Source organism: Tachypleus tridentatus, chromosome 10 (assembly GCF_004210375.1).
Source record: "Tachypleus tridentatus isolate NWPU-2018 chromosome 10, ASM421037v1, whole genome shotgun sequence".
Classification (NCBI taxonomy): Eukaryota; Metazoa; Arthropoda; class Merostomata; order Xiphosura; family Limulidae; genus Tachypleus; species Tachypleus tridentatus.
In genome coordinates this window covers 28,834,948-28,861,752 of record NC_134834.1, presented here as the reverse complement: position 1 = coordinate 28,861,752, position 26,805 = coordinate 28,834,948, and the positions used below count along the sequence as shown (strand labels likewise).

The window sequence follows — 26,805 nt, the reverse complement described above, 5'->3', positions numbered from 1 at the left end:
ATAATATCAACCCAAGTGACTGTTGTGTTTTTACATATAATATCAACCCAAGTGACTGTTGTGTTTTTACATATAATATCAACCCAAGTGACTGTTGTGTTTTTACATATAATATCAACCCAAGTGACTGTTGTTATTTTACATATAATATCAACCCAAGTGACTGTTGTGTTTTTACATATAATATCAACCCAAGTGACTGTTGTGTTTTTACATATAATATCAACCCAAGTGACTGTTGTGTTTTTACATATAATATCAACCCAAGTGACTGTTGTGTTTTTACATATAATATCAACCCAAGTGACTGTTGTTATTTTACATATAATATCAACCCAAGTGACTGTTGTTATTTTACATATAATATCAACCCAAGTGACTGTTGTGTTTTTACATATAATATCAACCCAAGTGACTGTTGTGTTTTTACATATAATATCAACCCAAGTGACTGTTGTTATTTTACATATAATATCAACCCAAGTGACTGTTGTTATTTTACATATAATACCAACCCAAGTACTGTTGTGTTTTTACATATAATATCAACCCAAGTGACTGTTGTTATTTTACATATAATGTCAACCCAAGTGACTGTTGTGTTTTTACATATAATATCAACCCAAGTGACTGTTGTGTTTTTGCATATAATATCAACCCAAGTGACTGTTGTGTTTTTGCATATAATATCAACCCAAGTGACTGTTGTTTTTTGCATATAATATCAACCCAAGTGACTGTTGTGTTTTTGCATATAATATCAACCCAAGTGACTGTTGTGTTTTTACATATAATATCAACCCAAGTGACTGTTGTGTTTTTACATATATCAACCCAAGTGACTGTTGTGTTTTTACATATAATATCAACCCAAGTGACTGTTGTGTTTTTACATATAATGTCAACCCAAGTGACTGTTGTGTTTCTGCTTTTTATAATTTTTTTTCTTTAAAAAATTATCTGTTTTTGCAGCCCGGCATGGCCAAGCGTGTTAAGACATGCCACTCGTAATCTGAGGGTCGCTGGTTCGCATCCCAGTCGCTCCAAACATGCTCGCCCTTTGAGCCGTGGGGGCATTATAATGTTACGGTTAATCCCACTCTTCTTTGGTAAAATAGTAGCTCAAGAGTTGGCGGTGGATGGTGATGACTAGCTGCTTTCCCTCTAGTCTTGCACTGCTAAATTAGGGACGGCTAGCACAGATAGCCTTAGAGTAGCTTTGTGCAAAACTCAAACAATCTATTTTTTTGTTTTCACAAATCACACGATTAAAGATAATTTTAAAGTACAGTCATTATTTCAAACCCATTTTTCTTGTTATCCAGAATTATATCAAACTATTCATTTAATAACCTGTTTGATCAATTATTTAAGAATATCCGAATTCCAACGAATAAATGCTGTTTTAAGAAACATTATTATGATAGCCGCAGATGTTTCTTCGGTGATTTATAACATACATTTATATACATAAATGTTTACGTGAAGTTTCAACTAACCGACCGATGCTCTTTCGATTATTTAAACGTCTTAGAATTTATAAAATTATGCTCTCAAAGATTGTACCGAAAGAATTGTAGAGTTCTTATGAAACACGAGTTCCTTAATACTTTAATAAAAAATTTAAATCCCAGAGGTTTCTCTTGAATTAATGCACATAGTAAGAAAGGTTACAGCAGGAAAGAAATTGAATTCTAAGAACAATCCAGATGCGACTGTCATGGAACTGGAAAAGTAGCTCTACTAATGGGATATCGGGACGCAAAGTTTCCTTCTTTCCTTTTCATGTACCAAAAGCATGAATTTAAATATGTGTTTTAAAAAAAGTCAGTCGAATAGTACATACACATCGAAAAGGATTCGGAACAGATGATTAAATGAGATGAGTTTTTACTTTCGTAGACTTTTAGACGAACATGTGTATGTCACTATTTCATATAAATTGTTATTTGGGTCGGACTATGAATAATTCTACGGCAAGTTTCGACAACGACCATTTTATAAGCGGAGCAAACACCAGACAATCCTTCGAGAGAAAGAAGCATTAATGGACCTGAAGAGCATGTTCCGCTGAACAATCTATCTCGAAGAAGTCTTATCACGTTAACTAAATCACGTGATTTTCTGCAAATACAAATATGGATGTTCTGCAGTACTTAAGAGAATATTTTATATATCAAAAAGACGCGTGTATTGTTTAGTTTTAAGAACAGTGGTTTTTATTTAGGGTTAAATCCATTCTAATATTTTTATTTTACGTTTTTTATTTTGTTGTTTTTGTGGTTAAATAGGTTTATTTTGAAAAAAAATATTTTGTTGTACTCTTGTATTATCATTAATGTCGCAGACTTTTCACAGTCACGTGCTTCAATAAGTGTTTCTGCTGTTTAACTACTTTCTAATGGGGTTATCGAAAAATTATGTGCACATACATAAGTAATTACGTACACTTAAGATGGGTTTTAGTAACACTATGTAAAACAGTCCACGTGCAGTTTCTGAAATTAAAATTTTACCACGTGGCTGTAGACCAACGGCACACATTTTCCAACAGTTATAAGCTAAATTAAGCAAATGATTCACATATAGAATTATATATAAAAGGAGCTCTTTCCATATGTGTAGTATTTTTATGAAGGACGCAGAAAATTCTGCTTCTGTAGTTATATATAATTGACATCTTACGGATCAATAAAAGTCATACAATAAACGATTTCACTCGCTACATATTTCATATTCATTGTGCGTGCACGAAAACAAGTCCGTTAGTCAGATTTATATACACGTACTAGAAATATTTCGTAAAGTTATTCGAATACTGCTAATAAAGGACATAAAACGTGTTAATGTTATAATTTTAGAGTTTTATTTAACATTGATGACGCAACACTTTCCGGGCTATAATCCGTTCGTATTATTCAGATATAAAACTTATGATACAATTCGAGTTTTATAATGAGCAATATCTTATTTTATTATAACTAGTAACCGTAAAGATGATTCCAGTACTTGTGTTACTATAGTATGAGCTGGCGACAAGTAATACTCCGTTGCTCTATTTCTGGTAATAAACTTCTGGTCACGCAAGCAACAAATGAATATTTATATACGACTTGTATACAGATTGTTGAGTACTTGATGTTAAAATGGCTTTTGAATAAGCAAATCAGTAAGCCACGTGATAACCACAACCGATATAAAGTCATAGTGAAAAGGAATATATCAAAACTGCATCTGACATTGTCTGGTATTTCGTATATAGAGTGATGCCACTAAAAATTGACCGCTTTTTTGAAGGGCATGTAACATCCGTTTCCGATACAAAATATAAAAACACAAAGACCATAAATATGTGTTGATATTAATGATTTAGAATTTCTAAGACGAGAATATCCCTTGAGCTTAATGGGATTGTAAAACAAAATAATATGGGTCATCTTTGGACTTCAGGACTAGTTACGATAAGACCTGCAACAAGTTGAATCCGAATTGTGTCAGTTAACGTGCGGCGTTGTGTAACAGGTGAGAATTCAGAAAAGCAAAGGTAAGTATCAAAAGTAGCTCTAGGCAATAATACGAAACATAATTTAAAAGGATTTCCTTCTGGAAAGGGAGTCAGCATGGTACAGGTTCACCAAGACTTTCAGCCATATCTTTCGTTCACATCAATTAGCTGGATAATGAAACAAGAATTAATGATATTCCAAAGTAAGACATAACTGTAAAATCGTCAGATGCAGTGCCTGTGGTCTTCTGTACGGTCTGACTCTTAAAACTCGATAGAATTTGGAAATCTTGCAGGGAGGAGCGGTGTGTTTTGGACTTGACAGCCTTACGACGAAGCCTTTTACAATGAAAACTATGCTGCAGTTAAAATGCTCAGACTTGTGATAATCATGATCATACACGAACTGTAACGATGTAGCGAGCTACAAAATTGTGTTAATATTAGTTACTCAATCAAAAAGTATAAGAAAGCATATGTCGAAACTTTAAAGTGCTCGTGTTAGAAATGAAAATACAAGGGGTAGCTTTTAAAATATAACAGTTAGAGGAGACAACTGAAACGTTCATGACTCACTTTGACAGGTTGTTCCTCCTATAACTTAAATTTTTCTAAGGTATGGATTCTGTTGATAAAACAGACCAATTCATTTAATCAGTATATCTAGAAATTTGTTTGAATTTGAAACATTTAGATCACTTCAGAATAAACACATAAAGTGAAGCTTGTAATCCCGGTCCGAAATGATGGATATGCTTTAGAAATGAACTGTGTTTAATGTTTTATTGCCAAAAGACACTCATATAAATTATTATGAGTTCTGCTTAAATTAAATGGAACAAAGACCAGCTTTGTAAGTGAATAGTTTGTTGATAAACGGTTTCTTTCAGTAAGAAGGTAACGTTGAACAGAATGTGTCAGGTAACATTCATCGTATATCTCGCACGAAGTAACAATTAATTAGAAAACAATTCTGTAGTGGGTTTGAAACTAATTTACATTTGTCTAGATTCTTGACAACTTAATCTGAGGCAGTAATTTGTCAAATAGCCGGTATTGCTTCAGATGTGTGGCCCAGTTGCTGTGTTATATTACCTCACATTTTCACTAAAATACAATACTTGAATGACAATTAATGTATTAATTAAAGTAAGGATTCTTCGCTTCCGTTGAACTACCACAGTTTCACTTCACAAACAACAGTTTCAACACTTTATAATTAACTTTCGTAACATCTCAATAGAATAGTTTATAACGCTTGTTATGAAATAACTAATTTAGCAAAGCGAACAAAATCAGTGAATTCATCAAAACTCGTGTTAATGGGTTTTCAAACTTGGAAATACTAGGGTAAATATAAATTAATGGATGTAATCCAAAGAACTTAAGGGTCAATACTAATAAAAAACAAAGAGAAACGAGTTCAGGTAAGTCTGGATTTTAACGTTTTCTGTTTTTTTCCCTATAAGCGATTCAGTAGCATTATGAATTTTATATTTTGAGAAAACTTGGTAATTGCAGTTTCGATTTGGTGTTATATTTCATAACAAAAGAGACTTACAGATAATTACTAACATTGGTACTGCCATATCAAGGTAAACAAGATCTCACTTTGAAGTAATTCATGCAATGTTAAATATCACATAGTTTTCAGATTGGCTTGTTTTAAACCGCAGATCTTGTGTCAGAGCTCCGGCAGTAGCCAAACGGTTAGGGATCTCGACTCATGATCTGAGGGTAACGGGTTCGAACCACGTCACACCAAACAAGCTCCTCTTTTAGCCGTGGGGGCGTTATAATGTGTCGCTCAATCCCCTATTCCTTGGTAAAAGAGTAGCCCAAGAGTTGGCGGTGGGTGGTGATGACTAACGGCATTCCCTCTAGTTTTACATTGCTAAATTAGGGACGGCTAGCAAAGATAGCCCTCGTGTAGCTTTGCGCGAAATTACAAAACAAACAAACAATCCTGGGTCAGGGTGTGGCTGAAGAAATCGAGAAGAAACTGATAAATTAAGTTCTTTCAAGTTTTGATTTTTTTTTCTTTTCTTTTTTCTTTCTCTTCGGAACAAAAATAACTTAAAAAACTTCGGATGTTATTATTTCTGTTATTCAAAATGGTGAGTAAACTTCTTGTGAATGTGGTTTATACGGCAAAACTCCTTTGATGTGTACAGATTAAGGGATTCATTGTGATGTACTTTTAAAACGACAATCTTTCAGACAAATGAGCTATGAAGTAACCAGAAGACTACCTTGTATATCATATAATTTGTTTGCTCTTATCTATTTCACTTCATGTATGTATGCATCACGGAAACTAATTTCAACATTTCATGATTTACGAAACTGTCTGTTATATAAGCGTGGGGTATCATCGGCTTCGTGATTAAATGGCATTATGAGAATTTCGAATTCTCCAGTTTATGTGCTTTAAATACGTAAAGCTCTTTATGACAAATAAATAAAACTAATTACCTTAAACACATGGTATAAACAACATCACTGAACTATAAAATGAAACTACCTTAAATTTGCTTTAAATAAAGGACAAGAATGTTTATATCCACTCATCCCATTCCGCGAATTATATATATTTATATAATTTATTTTAACGAATATTAAACATCAAAATACACAAGGGCTTCCTGCAATAATTGACCTTAATTTTGCACTGACAAGCTAGACAGCAAGTGAACGGAACGGCAACCATTTTCTACTGTAAACTAATAATGGAATTTCATAGTTACTCTTATAACGCATCCACGTCGTTACGGAGAACAATTCAGCGGCAACGGGAAACGAACCATGAACCCTCAGCTTTACAGCCTAGTAAATGAGTCATTCTGTCATGCCCGATTCAGTGATAATAAAATAAGAAAAGCGCAAAAACAGGAATAAAATAAATCACAATTGATTTATTTAAAGACCACTCATCGAGAAAAACAAACAAACAGAAAAATATTTTGTTCTTTTATTTTGAAAACCTAAAAACGTACACGCTTTTCTTCTGTTATCCCTGCTTAATCAGCTTTATCGAACCATAAACTCAAACTAAACGTTTAATACATTTTCAGAGCCAAAGAATGACATCGATCAATCATTATGAAAACCACTGTTTGAGATAATAATCGCTTATAGGAACGAAAGAGAACTGCCCATACGTAAGCCTAATAATAACAGCAATAAAATACAAACAAAACTTTCCTCTTACTGGTCTTGTCAAAGGAACTGATGACGTGTAGGATAACATCCGAGGATGCTGTTTTCGGACATTAAAGATGATTTTAAGAAATTCTCTATAACAGAAACTAAACTGTTATGTTATAACAAAGCGCGATTATACTACCACGTACGTAATATTAAAACGACAGGCAGCTTATATTTTTTGTTTATGAGTGATAATGATATTTTGCGACATCAATGTTTTTGATCTTTTGCCATTTCTATTAATGTAGGCGTTAAAAGGGCGCCATCTGGTTTCTAACATATATATCATTATCGATTGCCCGTAACTTTGAAACACGTTATATTACTGTATAAGCCGGCATATATATAATTCAATTTGACGACAAGCGTTTGAAAATTGAATTCGGAATTTAAAAGATCCATTTTTTCGTCACCTTTAAACAAAAAACAAAACAAATCATTTTGTCGCATCTTATGTCAGAAAATGTCAGAAGGCGCTGTTTGGTGCATTTTAAGTTTCAGTTTTTGTTTTATCAGTTTGTGAAATAGTTTATCCGGATTTGGTAAGGTCATTTCACACCTGACATCACTGTACCGAAACGTATTTTTGATTTTTCTGTTTCAGTCCTATCTTCAAAAAGTTCGTTCTAATGTACGGATTCACCTGCACTAAATGTTGTCGAAGACGAAATAAACAGTAAATAAACGGTAAATAACCGCTGGTTTTACGAAGAGGTTTTCAGTTGGTTGAACCTTCTTTCTGGTAACGAATAAACCATTTAATCCCCGATTCAGGCGCCACTCAAACGTAAGTTTACATTTTGTTTCATAATTTTTTTTTTGGTTTGTTTATTAATTTCGCATAGAGCTACACGGGAGCTGTCTGCGCTAGCTGTCCCTAATTTAGCAGTGTAAGACTAGAAGGAAGGCAGCTATTCATCATCACCCATCGCTAACTCTTGGGTTACTCTTTTACCAATGAATAGTGGGATTGACCATCACATCATAACGCCTCCACGGCTGAAAGGGCGAGCATGTTGTAACCTTCTAGTTTTATATTTTGGGTTTTGAATAAGAACAGTGTTTAAAGTTGTAAATGGGTAATTATCAACAATTTCAATTTACGTTTTCAATATCATTCACTTATACGAACAACTTTCAGAAACTTACACAGTATAGTAGAGAAACACGTATCTATTCCGTTTCCATAGAAACAGATGCGGGCGCGAATAGAAAGCGAGTTTTCCTCGATTCTTATGTTTACAGATGATAGTTGGTGTGATACCTTCCAGATGTAAGCACAAAGGTGTTAACAGTCCCTACCTTCCCATAAAAATAGTTCTCTTTGCTTAGCATTGTGGAATAGCTTGTTTTATAACGTTGTTTTGGTATTATGGCGTTGTCGATATTACAAGATTAGGGGAGATAAACAAGATGGGTAAAGTTACTAGTGATAACCTTAAAACACAGCAAAATAGCATAGATAACTCAGTTAGAGAAAAACCACCTTTACATTTGAAATAATTGTACGAGAACTGTTATTTTAACCGACGTTTCGCCTCTGTAGATTCTTTCGCAAATGCAAAACATGAGTGAAAATAAAAGTTCCATAACAATTATCTGAAATGTAAAAGTTGATTTTCTCTGATTTTATTATCAAAATATGCAGATCCCTCCAGTCTTACACTGCTAAATGTGGGACGGCTAGCGCAGATAGCCCTCGAGTAGCTTTGCGCGAAATTCAAAACAAACAAACCTTTCGGAGTTTAGAAGTTAACTTTAAATATCTGATACATGTTTTGTTTTTATAAATCAAAATTTCGATTTATCTCATATGTTGAAGTATAAATAGGAAAATAATTTATTTTTTTATCTTCAATATACCATTCTCTAATACATCCGTAACTAACTTCTATAGTCAGAAACCATAAACATTAGATAATATAAATTATTTCTGGCTAAGCTGCCAGTGGACATAAGGAGCTCTACTAATCCAGGAAATCCACAACATACTATCCAGTTTGACATCAGAACCACATTTGTCATGAACACATCTAAGAAAAGCTGCAGACGTATTAGTTAAAACGTATAAAAATTAGTAAGTTGTTTAAAAGTACTTCAAAATCGCCCCCCGCTAGTACAGCGCTCTGTTTCCGGATTTACAACGTTAAAATCAGGGGTTCGAGTCCCCTCGGTGGGCTCAGCAGATAACCTGAAAACAACGTCTTAGCTTCCTTCTGGATGCTAGTTCATTGTTTGATCCCGAACTTGACTCTCTAGTTTTCTTAGCTTCCTTCTGGATGCTAGTTCATTGTTTGATCCCGAACTTGACTCTCTAGTCTTCTTAGCTTCCTTCTGGATGCTAGTTCATTGTTTGATCCCGAACTTGACTCTCTAGTTTTCTTTTAAGTTCCCAGTTTTAAACTCAACACCTCACTTGTGGTTCAGCAGTAACTCCGTTAGCTTATAACGTTAAAATATTTGATACCAGTTGTGAATGCAGAAAAGATAGTCCATTGTTTAGTTTTGTGTTTAATGTTATATTTTCATTCAGTGTTTTGACCATTAATTTAGCCTTCTAGCTTTATTTTTATATCTTTAATATACCTTACATCTGTTACAACGTACCAACATTACCTGTGTTATGAGATAAATGTGTTGTTTAATTGTATCAAAATCTAAATTCAGTGTTAGCTAGTAACTTTGTAACCCCAGAAAAGTATATTTATTTCTAGTGTCTAATATTTTCGGGAAATGGGCGATATAATATTTTCAGGTTAAAACAAAACAAACTAAAGTGGCTAATAAAGGACGTTGAATATACCTTATCACAGTCACACTGTGCTATTTTTTTTTCTGGTCAAAACAAGCCTAAGTGTTTGTGGGGTCGGCCAGTTTTCCAGGATTAGAATGGTTGCTTCCGATGGTCATTAACAAAGTTTGGTTAGATCGAAGAGCAAGATCAAAACTGTGCTCTCCAGATGGCCGTTGTAAGCGCTAATTGTTTAAATAGATCGCTAGTGTTGTATTTATATAAACTAGTTACACATTAAACTCTATAATGCGAACAAATGTGGGTCATACCTTTGCTTAAGCATATAAAAAAAACGCTGTGTTTTGATATAGCGTAAAGTGAGCGTGTAGAACCGAAAGCAAACCTATAAAAAATACATTTGAGTTTTAAGTGAGGTGTTCTTAACACCATATGCGTGCATAATTTGAGACGTGATGTTCGATTTAAAGTCGTGTATTTTTAATTTGTTTTACGCATCGGGGAGAAAGATTAATTGTTTTGTTTGTTTGTTTGTTTTGGAATTTCGCACAAAGCTACTCGAGGGCTATCTGTGCTAGCCGTCCCTAATTTAACAGTGTAAGACTAGAGGGAAGGCAGCTAGTCATCACCACCCACCGCCAACTCTTGGGCTACTCTTTTACTAACGAATAGTGGGATTGACCGTCACATTATACACCCCCACGGCTGGGAGGGCGAGCATGTTTAGCGCGACGCGGGCGCGAACCCGCGACCCTCGGAGAAAGATTAATAGAAAATAGTATATATATATGTACATATATATATTTATATGTAGGTTTAAATTATAGGAAGACACATGGATTTATATGATAGTATGTCCCAAGATAATTCAGTTGTAGCGAAAGTTTGCATTATGTATATTACCACAAGACACTCATCAAAGAATAACCAATGAAAGGCAGGTACGCCTCGTAATCCCAATATTAAAGGGGAACTTTTCATCGAACAACCTCAACTAAAAATGTTTAATGGATGCTTAAATAGCGATATGGGTCACCTGAAATAGTTCAAAATATTCCATAATTAAGTAATGTTATCCTTTTTGTAATGGAATACTCTGAACGCCGTCATTTTTCTTTCATTATTTCCTTTTCGTCCTTGGTGTTGTGACATACAAGCGTACAGTTACATGTGACTGGCTTAACGAAACAAACCTTTGTTCTCACGTGATTTACTCTCCTCGAGGTATTTTGTTTAGGTAGTTTCATATGTCATGCAATATTGTTTGGCGATGTTTTTGTGTTAGAACCTTGTTTATACGTGTGGATTTCTCGTTATCATAAATGATGAGGAAATTCCGTCTGTTTGTTTTTTACTTCTGTTACTAGTAAAAATCTTATTTCAACAACAATAATGTAAAAAGTCACAATATTCAAATATAACTGAAAGCTGTATGTAACTCTTATAACTGGGGTGTTAAAGCATGAAAATAGATTAATTAAATAATAATTAATTAAATAATATTATTCACATATACAAAAATATTCTTTTTTTATATACACAGTATCATCCTCTCCGGATAAAATACAGATAAATGCCATTTTGTTTCCTTTAACCCTTGATATAAAACTGGGGTAAAAGTTTTTACTTTTATGAGTTTTAATGAGATATACCTCGAATATATGACTATTTAATCAGCTACCTTGTATGTCCACCTATTCCCGACTTACCATACGCTATAGATTATGTTATAAAAATAACTTAAACGGGTATACTTTTTAATGTGATATTAATATATCAGATAAGTCAAGATTTATCGGAAAGGTAATAAACATAACAGTTATTCTTTATATTTAAGACATTAATCGTTTTAAACAACGTATGATCAAAGGAAGCCAAACACATAGATAAAAACTAAAACAGGCCTTAAGATATAATGCAGCTAATTTTATATAATGGACTAGCTTGGAGAATGTAATGTTACATAATAATCCACAGAAAGCCAAAACGTATAATGATTAAACTACATTGATTCATCATTCGGTTATCTTTACTCTTATCGACGTTTTCGGCCGTAATCCTAAAAATATATATTATTCTGCTTATTTTTGGTATCTTAATGATGTTTCTGTGTAAGATTTATATTAAACATTAAATGTTGGAATCACTTCGGAACTCGTGTCAGCCTTCAAGGAATAGTATGTTATTAAGCGCAGAACTATAGAATGGGCTCTGAATATTATACCTACCGCTGGTATCGAAGCGAGAGTTTTAGTGCTATAAGTCCTTAGACCTACCGCTAGAACGAAGAGACAAGTACAAAATACCAATAAGAACGGGAGACATATAGTGGTTGAGCCATTTGGCGCTTACTTTTTTTATTTTTATAACTTTGGCAGCTTTGTTTATTTTTTAAGAACTGCTCTTCAAGAAACATTGTTCTCGGTTCAAGGCGAAACACAACTTGACATCGTGTTCGCCGTTTCTTTTATCTTTACTCGCGATACATAAGCTTACACTGTTTACTCATCTCAGATGAGATATCTCGGATACAAAACGAAATTGGATAAAGGCCTGAAATAACACGGACTGACCTTTATTAAAAAAGAAGGTAAAACAATATTTCATTGTATTTTCTAATAACAGTCGAATCATTGTCCGTTCAAATTTTGTTTAGTGTCAGTTATTCTATTTTTTTTGTGTGTGAAAATAAACGTGTTCTAAACAGTCACAATGGATATTGTTCACAGAGCAATTTACATAAGACTGAGCATGCGCAGTTCCAATAGGTAAGGATGTATAAACATATAAATTGATCTTAGTTCCATATCTCTGATATTCTACTGTTGTAAGCTATAATACTAAAGGTGAAAGTGGTTAGGAAAACGAGCAATTGTATGTATTTCTTCAATGACTTGGCTTGATGCAAATATTCTTTAGTTGCAGGCAGTCTCTTGTGGAAGATGAACATTATTATACATAAAAAATATATGCTTGCTTTAGGACTTGATGTTAAAATGGAGTTCGACTTTTTAATACCTCTTAAAATAATTCACGATGCTCTCTGAATTCAAGCCGACTGTGAATTACAAAGTTTTGAGCTAGAATGAGTAGATAAAAATTAACAATGAATGAGAAGGAAACAGATTTAGCCTCATTTCACGCTCGCACTTTCGTTACGCAATACGTTCTTGGAAAGCGTTTCCACGATCTAATGAAAGAGGGGAAAAGAACAATGTTCATTTAGGAACTGAATGGCCAGAAGTCGTAGGAACGAGTCATGTTGTGTAGCAGAAGTTAGCACAGCTATTTCACGAAGGCCAATGGTATTTCTTTGGTGATTTTAACTCGTAAAAGGAATAAATCATTGAACAAGATGAGACGGAAAACCACAGGGGACACACTAATGTGTGATATATGAAGTACAAGCAGGATCCAGAGTTTATATTTCTTACTCTTTCATATTTCACGTATCCAGAGTTCTACGGATCTTGGTGCAGGACCAGGACAATGTGATCGTTTGTCACTTTTTTGCAAATCCTAGTCTGAGAAAGGCGCCAAGCCAACGTCATCGTCACCCTAGTGGTCTAGAAAATCTATAAGTCTACAGCGCATAGTGTTGTATTCTTAGCAGGAATGAGCTTCGGTTTCCTTCTTCTTTTTTTTTTTTTTTTTAAACCAGGGAATGAAACATGTAAGAGGTCTTCACTTATAGGAAAATTATGTGTATATATATATATACAGTTTCATAACCATCGATCTGTTTAATTAGGAAATAAAACTCCTGAGTTCCTCATTTCGTTTTGTAACTTTGATTTAAAAAGAAAGCACATCTCTTTCGTGTCTTAGTAGTGGGCTTATGAAATGCGGGGTTCGATTCTAGCGGTGGGAACAAAGCAGATAGCCTATTGTGCAGATTTACTACAAAATAAGGTAACATAAAAACTTTTAACAACAACGAAAATCGTATAAGTTGGATAAATCTGTATGTTAATAACTCATTACATAAGGTTTTGAAAGTTGAAGAATCGCTAACCAATGTAATAGATTATTCAAAATAATTATTCTTTTTTTTAAAGATAAATGTGTGTTTCTATTTTCTTAACATTTAGGCTGTGAGTGAATTATTATTGTTTTTTAGAACCTCACTTTCAAATGGCGCTCAAAGAGCAGAGCGTAATTGTTTATGGCAGTAATGAATCACGAAACACGGATCGTCAAGTCACAGTCTGGCACGATAACCACTGGGCTGCGCCCTGCCTTAGGTATTTCTTACATAATTTGAAGTATATTTTTGTATAGTATGACTTAAACGTGTCAAAAGTGAAAAGCCCATTTCTAAAACATGTTATAGGTAGAAATGGCGTACCTAGACTAAAGCAAAGAAACCATCTGCACATGTAAAAGTCTATATCTCTAAGTACATGCTTTCCCCAGTTAAAATATAACATATTGTAACAGATAAGAGGCGGCCCGGCATGGTCAGGTGGTTAAGGTACTCGACTCGTTATCTGAGGATCGCGAGTTCGAATCCCAGTTGCATCAAACATGCTCGACCTCTTAGCCGTGGGGTTGTTATAATATGACCGTCAATCCCACTATTCGTTGGTAAAGAGTAGCCCAAGAGTTGGCGATGGGTGGTGATGACTAGCTGCCTTCCCTCTAGTCTTACACTGCTAAATAAGGGACGGCCAGCGCAGATAGCACTCTTGTAGCTTTGCGAGAAATTTAAAAACAAACAAACATATAAGAGATTTTAATGAGCAGAAAGGTCGAAGATTCGAACCCAACAAAAATCATTTTAATTCTTTGAAAATTTCTTTTTAATAAGTTAAAAATATCTTTACTCTAATTCAACCATTTAGTACGGATCTACTTTATGTGTAAACATCAAACTGGTGACAAACAGTAAAACTTTGCCTCATCTAGATATGTCGTGTATATCCTGTCAAGATAGTTATTTTGACCTTTTCTATTCCGATATTTTTTTTCTCAAAGAGATCAATATTACTGCATGTACGTCATGACGTTTTTTGTGACTTTGTTACTTTTGAAGCTATATTTCACAAAAAGCTTGTATCATCCAGAGGAAGTTTAGATTTATCATTGATGGGTGTACGTATATATATATATATATATTATTTTCGAGAAAAAGTCACATGTTATGGATAGAGCAATTTTTCTATCTATTTTTTGAGTCCGTATTGAAAAAAAACACATCCTTTCGCTGTATTGAAATTAGGTATTCGTTTCATATTTGTTTATTTTTAAGCTAACAATGTTCTTAACATTATGATAGAATGAAAAATGGTGGTTAGAACTATGGGATCTCTTTAATCCCTATTACTTTTCTCATTGTCATTTCAACACAGATCAACGTGCGCAAACCAAACAATTAAAGTTTATGAATAAATTAATTTGTTTGTTTGATTGAAATTACGCACAACACCATGTAAGGGGCTATTTGCGCTCTACTCACCACGAGTACTGAAACCCGGTTTCTAGCTGTGTAAGTCCGCAGATACACCGCTGTGCAAATGAATTAGTTCAAACATGTATTAACAAAGTTTGAAGCAAGATACTGAGCTGGAGTTAACGGTCTCAATTGTTGCAGACATGGCCTATAGGCCCGGCATGGCCAGGTGGGTTAAGGCGTTCGACTCGTAATCTGAGGGTCGCGGGTTCGAATCCCAGTCGCACCAAACATGCTCGCCTTTTTTCAGCCGTGGTGGCGTTATAATGTGACGGTCAAACAAAAATGTTACCGTTATGCTTTTATCTTTAATTATTTTATTAATTAATCTGCGCTAGCCGACCCTAATTTAGCAGTGTAAGACTAGAGGAAGGGCAGCTAGTCATCACCACCCACCGCCAACTCATGAGATACTCTTTTACTAACGAATAGTGGAATTAACCGTCACTTTATAATGCCCCCACGGCTGAAAGGGCGAGCATTTCTGGTTGTGACGGGGATTCGAAATCGCGATCCTCAGGTGACGAGTCGAGTTTCTTAACCACCTTGCCACGCCGGGCTGAAAATATTTTGAAAAAAAATTAGTTAACTCAAATTAGTATTAAAAATGATTCAGAAGAAATTATTAATTGAGAATACATTAGTTGAGTTCTATCTAAACAATTAATTAACTAACATTTTCCCATCTCTGTGATTATAAGCATTCGTTTTTTAAACCTGGTTTTACATAAGCATTAATCCGCAACAACTGTTCGCAACAGCACATGTATATTTAACATTCCATGTAACTTATATATCTCATTTCTTACAATAAATTTTCGTTTTTATTTGTTGTGTTGTTGTTGTTTTTTAGAACTTTCGCGCAAATCTACACAAGGTCAAATGCGCATAACTTTCCATGATTTTGAACATGGATTAGAAGGAAAGCAACTAACCAAAATTACCAACCTCTAACTCTTTTCGTGACACTGTAATCGAATATCACTCTTTGTTCTTCCAAGATACAGAGCATGAACCTTGTAACAACGATGAGCGAACTAAGGATTCACAGTCTCAGCAAGCTGACCAAGAGTATACAGCTGGAATCAAACTGGTAATACCAGTAAAGGATATTGCGTGTCCACATGAGTGGTCAATGTCTTTCAGTACAAACACTGGTATTGTCATCTGCTACTCATACAACTCACCTTATTTGTTCAAGCTTTCAAGATGTCGATAAACGTCTCAATGGAAAGAATTGGATACTTAAAATATTTTAGAGCAGTGAAAAACCTTGTTGTACTTAAAAGGTGTAGTCAATGGTAGCCCCTCTAAAATGCTGTATTTCAAACCTCTTTTCGCATCATTGGAATATGATTCCAAACACATGAAAGAGGCTTCAGCTATTTCCTTGGTTGGTAGAAAATCATTGGAATTTCAACACGATTAAGTTCCATTGCGATGAATTTTAATGTCGCATTTACCATTATGATCCTTTGAAAACATCGATGAAATACGTGGAAACCATACTCAACATTGAATTTGAAATAATAAATGTAACATTTCTTCCGGTATCATTATTTTGCATCCCGAGTCTAAAGATAAATAAATGGCGGTCCTAATGTTTAGTCAGATCAAATTACGCAGTGTTTCTAAAATGTTTATTATAAGTGTTAGTTATTTAAATATGTTTAATGTTGTGTCAGTTGGCCGTTCGTTCTTCTTTAGAAACCAAATGATTGTATTTAACTGATTTGATTTAAATAAGAAATAACATTGTTTTTTTCCATATCAACTTTGTAAATTTCATTGCTTTATCACGGATGGGCTCGGGCATGGCCAGGTGGTTAAGGCACTCGACTCGTAGTCTGATGGTCGTGGGTTCGAATCCCCGTCACACTAAGCATGCTCGTCCTTTTAGCCGTGTTGGCGTTATAATGTGACGTTCAATCCCACTACTCTTTGGTAAAAGAGTATTCCAAGAGTTGGAGGTGGGTAATGATGACTAGCTGCCTTCCCTCTAGTCTTCCACTGCTAAATTAGGGACGGCTAGCGTCGATAGCCCTCATGCAGCTTTGCGCGAGATTAAAAAAACAAGCAAACAAAACAATTCTCACAGATTATAAAATTATCTGAGAATGAGTTATGGATATAAAATATGAATGGCCTACCACGTGATTCATTAGATCTTAAATAAATATAATTAATACAGAAGTAAGAACACATAGAAGAAAACTAGTTGTATATTAAATAAATTTTGTTTGTAGTTAAGCGCAAAGCTATATAATGGGCTGTCTGTGCTCTTCCCACCACGTGCGTCGTACTCTAGTTTCTTGTGGTGTAAGTCCGCAGATCTTCCGCTGTGTCACTAGGGGCATTAAATATAGAAGCGATTACAAATAGCAGACAATGCTTGTGTTTGTCTTTGGCATTCCACACAAAGTCATCCAATGGTCACCTGTGCTATCCATTTTTAATTTATAAGTGGAAGACTAAAGGAAAAGTAGCCAAGCACTTACAAAGAACGAACTAAAAGTAGGATTTATCATCACTTTATAACACATCCACGTCTGAAAGAGCAAGCATATTCGGTGACAGGATTCGAACTTGTGATTCTATTGTGAGTCAAAAGCCATAATCACCAGTCCAACAATAATTAAAATGCAATGAGTTCTTGTCTCCAGAAAAGTACACTATTTGCAGGTAGTTAGATAGTGTTAGTTTATGGGAATAGTAACATGAGAGCAAGGATAATGTAAATTACTAACCAGACAAGAAAGGTAATGGTAATTACTAACCAGACAACTTACACTGTTTTTACAACAATATCCGTTTCGAATTTTTAAAAGAAACGATCTTTTCATGTTTTATTTTTTATGCTATGTCAAGGATTGATGTGCAGTATACACAATACAGAAGTTTTAATGGTTCTGATATATATATATATTGAGTGCTTTACTAAAAAATCATTTCGTGTGGTTTATAACAACAAAAAATGTAATTGTTTTGTGATTTATGTTCTATAAACAAACAAAAACTACAAACAACTTATTAATTCATTGATTAATAGACTGAAAATCCTATATGAGGAATGCTACATACATAAAGTCTTAACTTTTTAATTAATACACATAACTAACTGCTCTCTTAATCGCATACGCTTGTCTTCAATATAATTTTCTAAAAAGATTAAACGTTTATCTCAAATTTTAAAACAGAAACTTTGAAAATATGTTCTCTTTAATCTTTAATCCATGATGTCTTTTAAGATTACGTCTTTATTTGTTTGCTTAAGTTATTGTTTCTAGACAGGCTTATCTTATAAAGGTCAAAAACATTGCTATTTAAAAAAAATCGAGTCAAATTGTTACAGTTGAAAAATGCATTTGGAGATATCTTGTTTGTTTAATACTTTAGTGTTCGAAACACATAACAGTATCTAAAGTAAATCTAGATGAAATGCGAAGTGAGCTAACATTAATATGCTAAAATTATAAATTATTATTATTATGTATGTATATATGCCTCAAACCTCTAAACATAAGCTCCCTGGTGGCTCATTGGCAAGTCTGAGGATTACAACACTAAAATTCGGGTTTTGATATCCGTGGTGGACGAAATGAAGATAGCCTATTTGTGTGTCTTGTAGTGGTAGTGGTAGAACAGTTAGTTAAAATTATACTAATAATACGAACTTATAAAATCGTATATTCTTTCAAAACCTTATAACAATTGGTTTGTGGGGTCCCAGTTCTACTAAAAAGTTCAGCTGATAGGGAGACAATACATCATTATAAACAGTCCTTTATAAAGAGAATACGTCCTTTTTCGTACGTACTCTACAGAAAGAATATACCTACATGAGAAAATAATACGTTGTTTATTATCTTCAGTTGGAATTGTTGCCTTTATTAAAACACTCTGTAATTAAGAAAAAAGTTATCAGATCTTGTCAGTTTCACAACTCGTAAATCGTTAGACGTAGGTATTGTTAGTTTCCTAAACCATTGTTGTTTATTGTGATTAAACACAACAAAACAGCATATCTTCCTCGTAGTGCGCTATTATTTGTAAGGCTTCATAATTGTTTATTTTGTTAGACATGAATAACATGTTAAGAATAATAGTTAAGATATTCAAAAATGTTGAGAAGCTATTTGACAATTTGTTTTTCTGTTTTCATCTCGCTAAAGGAAGCATAACCGAAAACCTTTTTGAGACTATATAGGTTTCCAGCGAAATATGTTACCGTAATGTAGGCTACAAACACAGTTATTAGAGGGATAGAGGCGCTATTGATTTTATATCGAGATAAAAATGCAAAAGGACTCTGTGATGTGTATAGAAAACCATCCATCTTAGTTATTGTGTAAGTTACCTTAGCATATAATACTTGATATCTGTCCAGTAATTTTCAAAATCACAAATAGGTGATTAATAGGTGATTGTTTGTTTGTTGCGAATTTCGCACAAAGCTACACGAGGGCTATTTGCGCTAGCCATCCTTAATTTAGTAATGTAAGACTAGAGGGAAGGCAGTTAGTCACCACCACCCACCGCCAATTCTTTTACCAACGAATACTGGGATTGACCGTCACATTATAACGCCCCTACATCTGAAAGAGCTAGCATGTTTAGTGTGACGGAGATTCAAACACGCGAACCTCAGATTGCAAATAAAGCGTCCTAACCAACTGGCCATGCCGGACCTCAAAGATCGGTGATGAGTAAATAATTCCTAGAAGCACTTTAAAAGTTGAACTATATGATTTTACAATATTTTGTCTGTAGATTGTTTGAACATCTTTCACAATACATATTAGTGAGCAGTTCCTTCTGCATTGTGTTTTATTCCTGTAAAGACTGCTGTACTACTAGTCAACTACACATCTTTATTGTTAGTTATGTTTTAGCACTCTCTGATGGCAAATCTCCTCCCCCTAAAAACTGCAGAATACACTCGCACACTACAAACATATGTGTATATGTATATGTGTGCATGTGTAAGCACACCACAAACACATACGCACATTACAAACAAATACACATACACTCGCACACTAAAAACAAATACACATGCACACTACAAACACATACACACGCACACTACAAACACGTACACACGCACGCTACAAACATATATACACGCACACTATAAACATATATACACGCACACTACAAACATATACACAGGCACTCTACAACAAAATACACATGCACACTACAAACACATACACATGCCCACTACAAGAAAGTACACACGCACACTACAAACACATACACACGCACACTACAAACATATACACACGCACACTACAAACATATACACATGCCCACTACAAGAAAGTACACACGCACACTACAAACACATACACACGCACACTACAAACATATACACACGCACACTACAAACATATACACACGCACACTACAAACACTACACACGCACACTACAAACATATACACATGTATATTTGCAGATATATACCTAAAAATTGATGATAAGAATTATGTTTATTCCAAATAGGTTTTTTGCTATTTTTTACACGTTTCTGTGCAAATAGACAAATAAAGAGGAATGTGCCAAAACAACAACACTTATGTATCTAATGTGGGTTTTATCACACATCTTAGGCCTGTTGGTTCCTTGTGCTTCGGCAGCTTTCAAAGTTTAAAAACGCATGTTTGGACGTATTCTAAACAAATAGCTTTTTCAGATCAATTTCTTTCTCCCACTGACAAATTCTGGTTTTGTATGAAAGGCCTTTTGAACAATGACTTGTGGGAGACAACAGGTAGATCCGAAATGCTATTTTGCACGTCTCTGATTTTGAATCCGACGTGATAATTACGAAAAGACGAGCCCTAATCACTTCGCGTGATTTGTATAGCACATTTGAGGCTGGCCCGGCATGGCCAAGCGTGTTAAGGCGTGCGACTCGTAATCTGAGGGTCTCGGGTTCGCATCGCGGTCGCGCCAAACATGCTCGCCTTTTCAGGGGCGTTATAATATGACGGTCAATCCCACTATTCGTTGGTAAAAGAGTAGCCCAAGAGTTGGCGGTGGGTGGTGATGACTAGCTGCCTACCCTCTGGTTTTACACTGCTAAATTAGGGACCGCTAGCACAGATAGCCCTCGAGTAGCTTTGTGCGAAATTCAAAAACAAACAAACAAACAAATATTTGAGGCTGCTAATGCATCGTCAGCTCTTGGAGTTTAAGAAAAACTTTTATAATGTATATATTATAAAGAAAGCAAGATTATATTTGTACCCTTTTTTAAGATTCTATTTTAAAGTAAAGGCGTTTTGTAATACTTAAAATTTTCGCACAGATATACAAATTAGCCCAATTTAATTCATAGATAAGAGAAAATATAGAATATCAGCAGCGCCCCCTGTAAAATTTTAGTTTAGGCCGGTCTCAGAGAATGATAAGATGTGACCGCTGATCTAAAAGCGCAGTTACAGCCCAAAGTGCGAAGCGCGTTTCTGTGATATCAAGATTTGAGCCACAGACTCAGGGCAAAGAGAAAAAGGGCAAAAAAAAAAATATATATATATATATTGATAAACACATTGGAACATATGACGATAGGTTTTCGCCTATCTATTTCAATTTATATTGATATCTATTTCTTTGTTGAACTTCGCACAAAGCTACTCGAGGGATTTATACGCTAGCCGGCCTGGTACGGCCAGGTGGTTTGGGCGCTCAGCTCGTAATTTGAAGGGGCGGGTTCGAATCCCAATCACACAAAACATGCTCGCTCTTTCAGCTGTGGGGGCGTTAGAATGTGACGGACTATCCCACTATTCGTTGGTAATAGAGTAGCCCAAAAGTTTGTGGTGGGTGATGATGACTAGCTACCTTCCCTCTAGTCTTATTACATTGCTAACTTAGGGACGGCTAGTGCAGATAGCCCGCGTATAGTTTTGGCGAAATTCAAAAACAAACAAACAAACAAAACTACATTAGTTTGCCCTAATTTTGAAGTGATATACTAGAAGGCAGACAGTTAGTAAACTCATATTACTACCAACTTTTCTTATTCTTGTCAGACCGAATAATTAGATAACTGTTACTCTTATAATGCACCCACAGGCCCAAAGAGCAGAGCATAATTGTTTATGGCAGTAACGAGTCACGAAACACGGATCTTCGGGTCACAGTATCAATAACAAATCACAAAACGGGGATCATCAGGTCACGGTCTCACTAACGAGTCACGAAACACGGATCTTCAGGTCACAATCTCAGTAACGTGTCACTAAACACAGATATTCAGGTGACAGTCTCAGTAACGAGTCACTAAACACATATCTTCAGGTCACAGTCTGGCAAGATAACCAATGGACCGCACCCGGCCTTTGGTATTTCTTAGATATTTTGAAGTATATTTTTTTTATTGTACGATTTAAACGTGTTGGAAGTGAAAAACCCGTTTCTAAAACACGTTATTGGTAGAAATGCCGTTTTTTGGAGCACATTAAACTTAAAAATGCATATTTTAAACACATTATAGAAAGTAACAGTCGCGTCTGAAGTAATTCAAAAAAGGAACTCTGTGTTTAAAACACTTTTGAGATAGAAATTTTCTTTTTTGAAATAAATGAGAGGTTTGAACACTTTTAAAAATCACATTAGAAGAAGAAAAAACGCACATATATGAAGTGCGTTAGAAACACTAGTTTCTAAAGTAAGTTCGAGAAAAAAAAGTTTTGAAAACACGCCAGAGGTCGAAATGCACTTTGTTTTCTTTATTATTGGCTAAACAATGTATATTTTATTCGTCGGTGTCCGATCTACAATCCATCAAGCACGACAACAATATAATCTGACATATGGGATATACTCAAGGGACGTTAACAATTGTTTTAGTGGTCTGTTAAGAGTATTGACTGACAAAGCATACAGCTCGAAGCCATATTTTCATTGTTTTAAGTTAGTCGTTTTTTTAGAGGGAGCTGTTAAGATGATGAAGACGATAGATTTAGAAAGTTTATAAAAATAGTCCTAGAATACACCTTTGTGGACGTTAAGGATTGAGAGACTTTGCGAAGAGTCCAGAAACAATAATACATTATAAATAACATGATCAGTGAAATAATGAGTTTAATTCTGTTTCTTTTTAAGCGACTGACAGCTCATAAAATAGAGTGAATGAGAAGGTAACAAAATATTTATATCAATGTTAGTTACCGCATAAAAATTCCGTTATTTGATGGATTACCCGTGAAACTGTACAAGCAAGTTTATTTATATGTTAGTCGAAGTATCATTAGAGAGTACATTGCGTTGAAACATTCGATGAGAACGTAGGCCTACGACTTCAAAGTGAACTAAGCCAGTAGAAACGTTATAAAAGAATGATTCTAACTTCTTATCATTTCGTGGACTGAACTACGGATTTTCACCAAGTAACCTGAAAGATCTCATCAAACGATAAAAATATGAGAACACATTGCAGCGTCATGTTCGCAAATATGTTACTTAACTCGGTTGATTCAGTTGTAAATTTATACCATGCACGTTTCCTGGCAATCAGAAAATCTAATTTATTTGACACATTAAACGTTTTATTATGTCGTGCATAACCCAATTAGAAAAACGGAGATGGCCCGACATGGCCAAGCGCGTTAAGGCGTTCGACTCGTAATCTGAGGGTCGCGGGTTCGCATCCGAGTCACGCCAAACATGCTCGCCCTCCCAGCCGTGGGGGCGTTATAATGTGATGGTCAATCCCACTATTCGTTGGTAAAAGAGTAGCCCAAGAGTCGGCGGTGGGTGGTGATGACTAGCTGTCTTCCCTCTAGTCTTACACTGCTAAATTAGGGACGGCTAGCACAGATAGCCCTCGAGTAGCTTTGTGCAAAAAACATACAAACAAACAAAAACTGAGATCTCGATGTATTAGGTAAAATAAAACTTTTTATTTCTGTGTTTGTCACCGCAAAGTTGGAATGGAGAGTGTTTGTTTCAAGATACACTAGTTATGATGATACTCCAAGATAGAATCCCACGTTTAATCTATTAAACAAATTAACTTAGATTTCCTTACATATTATGTACCATTTATCTTCCCTATAATATTCTTATATGCAGAATATCATATTTAATATCCTGCTTTGATAAATTTAAATTTCGGTATTTTCTATATCATTTTTTTTTCAAAACATACTTACATACAATACTAGTGATAGAGTTTAGGAACCGTTACGACAGAATAATACAATACTGAAATGGTACACCGCTTCGCACATCTCGTTTGCTCCTAGAGGTCGACTAGTAAAAGTGTAACTAACACTATCTTTCGAGTTACTTTTGATATCAGGAAGGTTCATGATACAAGTCCTTTCCATATGTATGGGAATAACTTCTCAACATCGAAGAGGTTTTCAATATTAGCGAAAACCAATGGATTGTTACACTGGAACGTTTCTCTCAAACGTCGTAACAGAATATCAGGTTCTAAATTAGAAATCCCTGAACGTGTGATGTCGATTTTCAAGTGGAGAAAGATATATGAGATTAAACGTTTCTATGAAACATCGACTAGGTTCAAAGGCCACTGTACCCTAAAATATTTTTTGTTCTTGTCTTATTTTGTTGTTAAGTGCAAAGCTATATAATGGGCGATTTGTTTTTGCCCACCACGGGTATCGAACCTCGGCTTTTAGCATTATAAGCCTTCATACTTACTGTAGAGCCACTGGGGGAAGGAGAACAAAATAAAAAGAGAGATCTTCTGCTCCAAAGGTGTAAAAAGAGGAAGAGGGTGTCATGCTCTGGGGGAAAAATAAGATTTAATATCCGAATAGGAAAGCTTCAGTTCTACCTTGAGCCTGGCATGGTCAGATGGTTAAGGTTCGAATCGCCGTCATACCAAACATAGTCGCCCTTTCAGCTGTGGTGACTTTATAAAGTGACGGTCAATCACACTATTCGTTGGTAAAAGAGTAACCCAAGAGTTAGCTGTAGGTGGTGATGACAAACTGCTTTCTCTCATGTCTTACACTGCTGAAAAGATTTACAAACACAGGAACAACAAACACAGTATATCCACCACTGGAACTGGATGGAGAAACAGCATACACTAACACAGAAAAAGCCGAGATATTTAAAAAACACCTAGAAAACACGTTCAAAACACATCATGAACCAGACATGAACAGATACTTTTATAATACAGTCACAAACTTTATTGACCAAAACAGAAGCATTTTTACACCTAAATTTCCAGTCAACAATATTACACACCAAGAAAAACAAAAGACTGGAGCACTCATCAACTGGTAAAACATATCACTGTTACAGAAGTAGTAACTGCTATTAAAAACACAAAAACAAAGCTCCTGGAGAAGATGGTATTCAAGCTATCCTCCTAAAACAAGGCACTCAGAGATTATATGAACACCTAACAGCGTTATTTAATCTCTCACTATCAGCTGGATATATCCCCGTTTCTTGGAAGGAAGCAATAATATTAATGTTCCAGAAAGAAGGAAAGTCATGAATAAACCAAACAACTACCGCCCGATTAGCTTAACCAGTTGTATTGGCAAAGTATTAGAGAGGATAATTAGTAATCGTCTGTCAGTTTACTTAGAAGAAAATTCAAAATTACCAGAAATTCAAAACGGATTTCGAAAAACCGCCAAACTACAGACCACCTGATTCGACTTACAGAATCAATTACCGACAGCTTCAACAAAAAGAATGCACTGTAGCTTGCTTTCTCGACATTGAGAAAGCATTTGACACAGTGTGGCATAACGGCTTAAGACATAGATTGCTTGAAATGGCATTACCCCAGGAAACTATTCGCTGGCTGTCCAACTTCCTGGATAACAGAATGTGTAAAGTAAATGTAAATGGGGCCCACTCAGGGTCCTTTTCACCCGAAGCAGGAGTCCCGCAGGAGGGGTTGTTAGCCCTATATTATTTATCATGTACGTGAGTAATATGCCTCTGTCGGACCTAAATTTAGGTTATGCATCACAGTTCGCTGACGATGTAGCAGTCTGGAAAAGTGCCCCCACTCCGTCAATAGCAGCAACGAACCTACAACCAGTCCTAAATAACATCGAAGAATACTGCCAGAAATACAGAATCAAAGTTAATATTCCAAAAACCCAAGTCATAGTATTCAGCAGACTGAATAAGCTGAAAAAAGATCCACCAAAACTCTATATGAATGGATCACTTTTACTGACTGCTACTTCTGCTAAATTTCTAGGTCTAACCTATGACTCAAAATTAACGTGGCTACCACATATTAAAAATGTACTGATACGAATCTGGAAAAGAGCAAACTATGCAAGAAGTCTTTCAGGTAAAATCCAAGGAACATCACCAGACAACATACTTAAAATCTACAAAACGTACATTAGACCAACAATAGAATATGCATCACCTGCCTGGATTAACATAGCACCCACACATGTACAGAAACTTCAACGTATACAAAATTCTGTACTAACTTCAGCATACAAAGTACCACGTAGCACCTCAACCACATTCATGCACAAGTATGCAAACATAGATACAATAGCTGAAAGACTCTTGCATAATTCTCTAAAATATTTCAATAAGAATTGGCACAAAAATGACTTAATGTGTGATCTCGACAGATATCACGTACATGATGTAAATGGTACTAAATACCTCTCCCCTTTAACATATATTTAAGAAATGTAACACAAGCTGGCCACTATGCACTAGACACTTAGTCCTTGTTTCTTTTTATTTTTATAATTATTATTTTCTTTTTTTTAATCATTATTATTATTTTTATTTTCTTCTCTTTTTGAATTATTATTCAAGTATTGAATAATAATAATTATTATTACTTTCTTTTCTGTGTGAGTGTTTGTGTTACTACAAGTAGTAGTAGCATTCTCTCAATC

At 35.0% G+C, this 26,805-nt stretch overlaps 1 protein-coding gene across 10 annotated transcripts in view; it reads left to right on the top strand.

Annotated features, from left to right (window-relative positions):
• LOC143228954 (sodium/potassium-transporting ATPase subunit beta-like) overlaps positions 1-26,805 on the top strand; it is a 161,551-nt gene that overhangs the window by 15,015 nt on the left and 119,731 nt on the right. For 3 of the 10 annotated variants that reach the window (XR_013015573.1, XR_013015574.1, XR_013015569.1), the window contains exon 2: positions 7,317-7,499. The exons of the other annotated variants lie outside the window; for them this stretch is intronic. The gene's annotated coding sequence lies outside the window, so the exon portion shown is untranslated. The remainder of the gene's footprint in view (positions 1-7,316; positions 7,500-26,805) is intronic. 10 annotated transcript variants of the gene reach the window in all.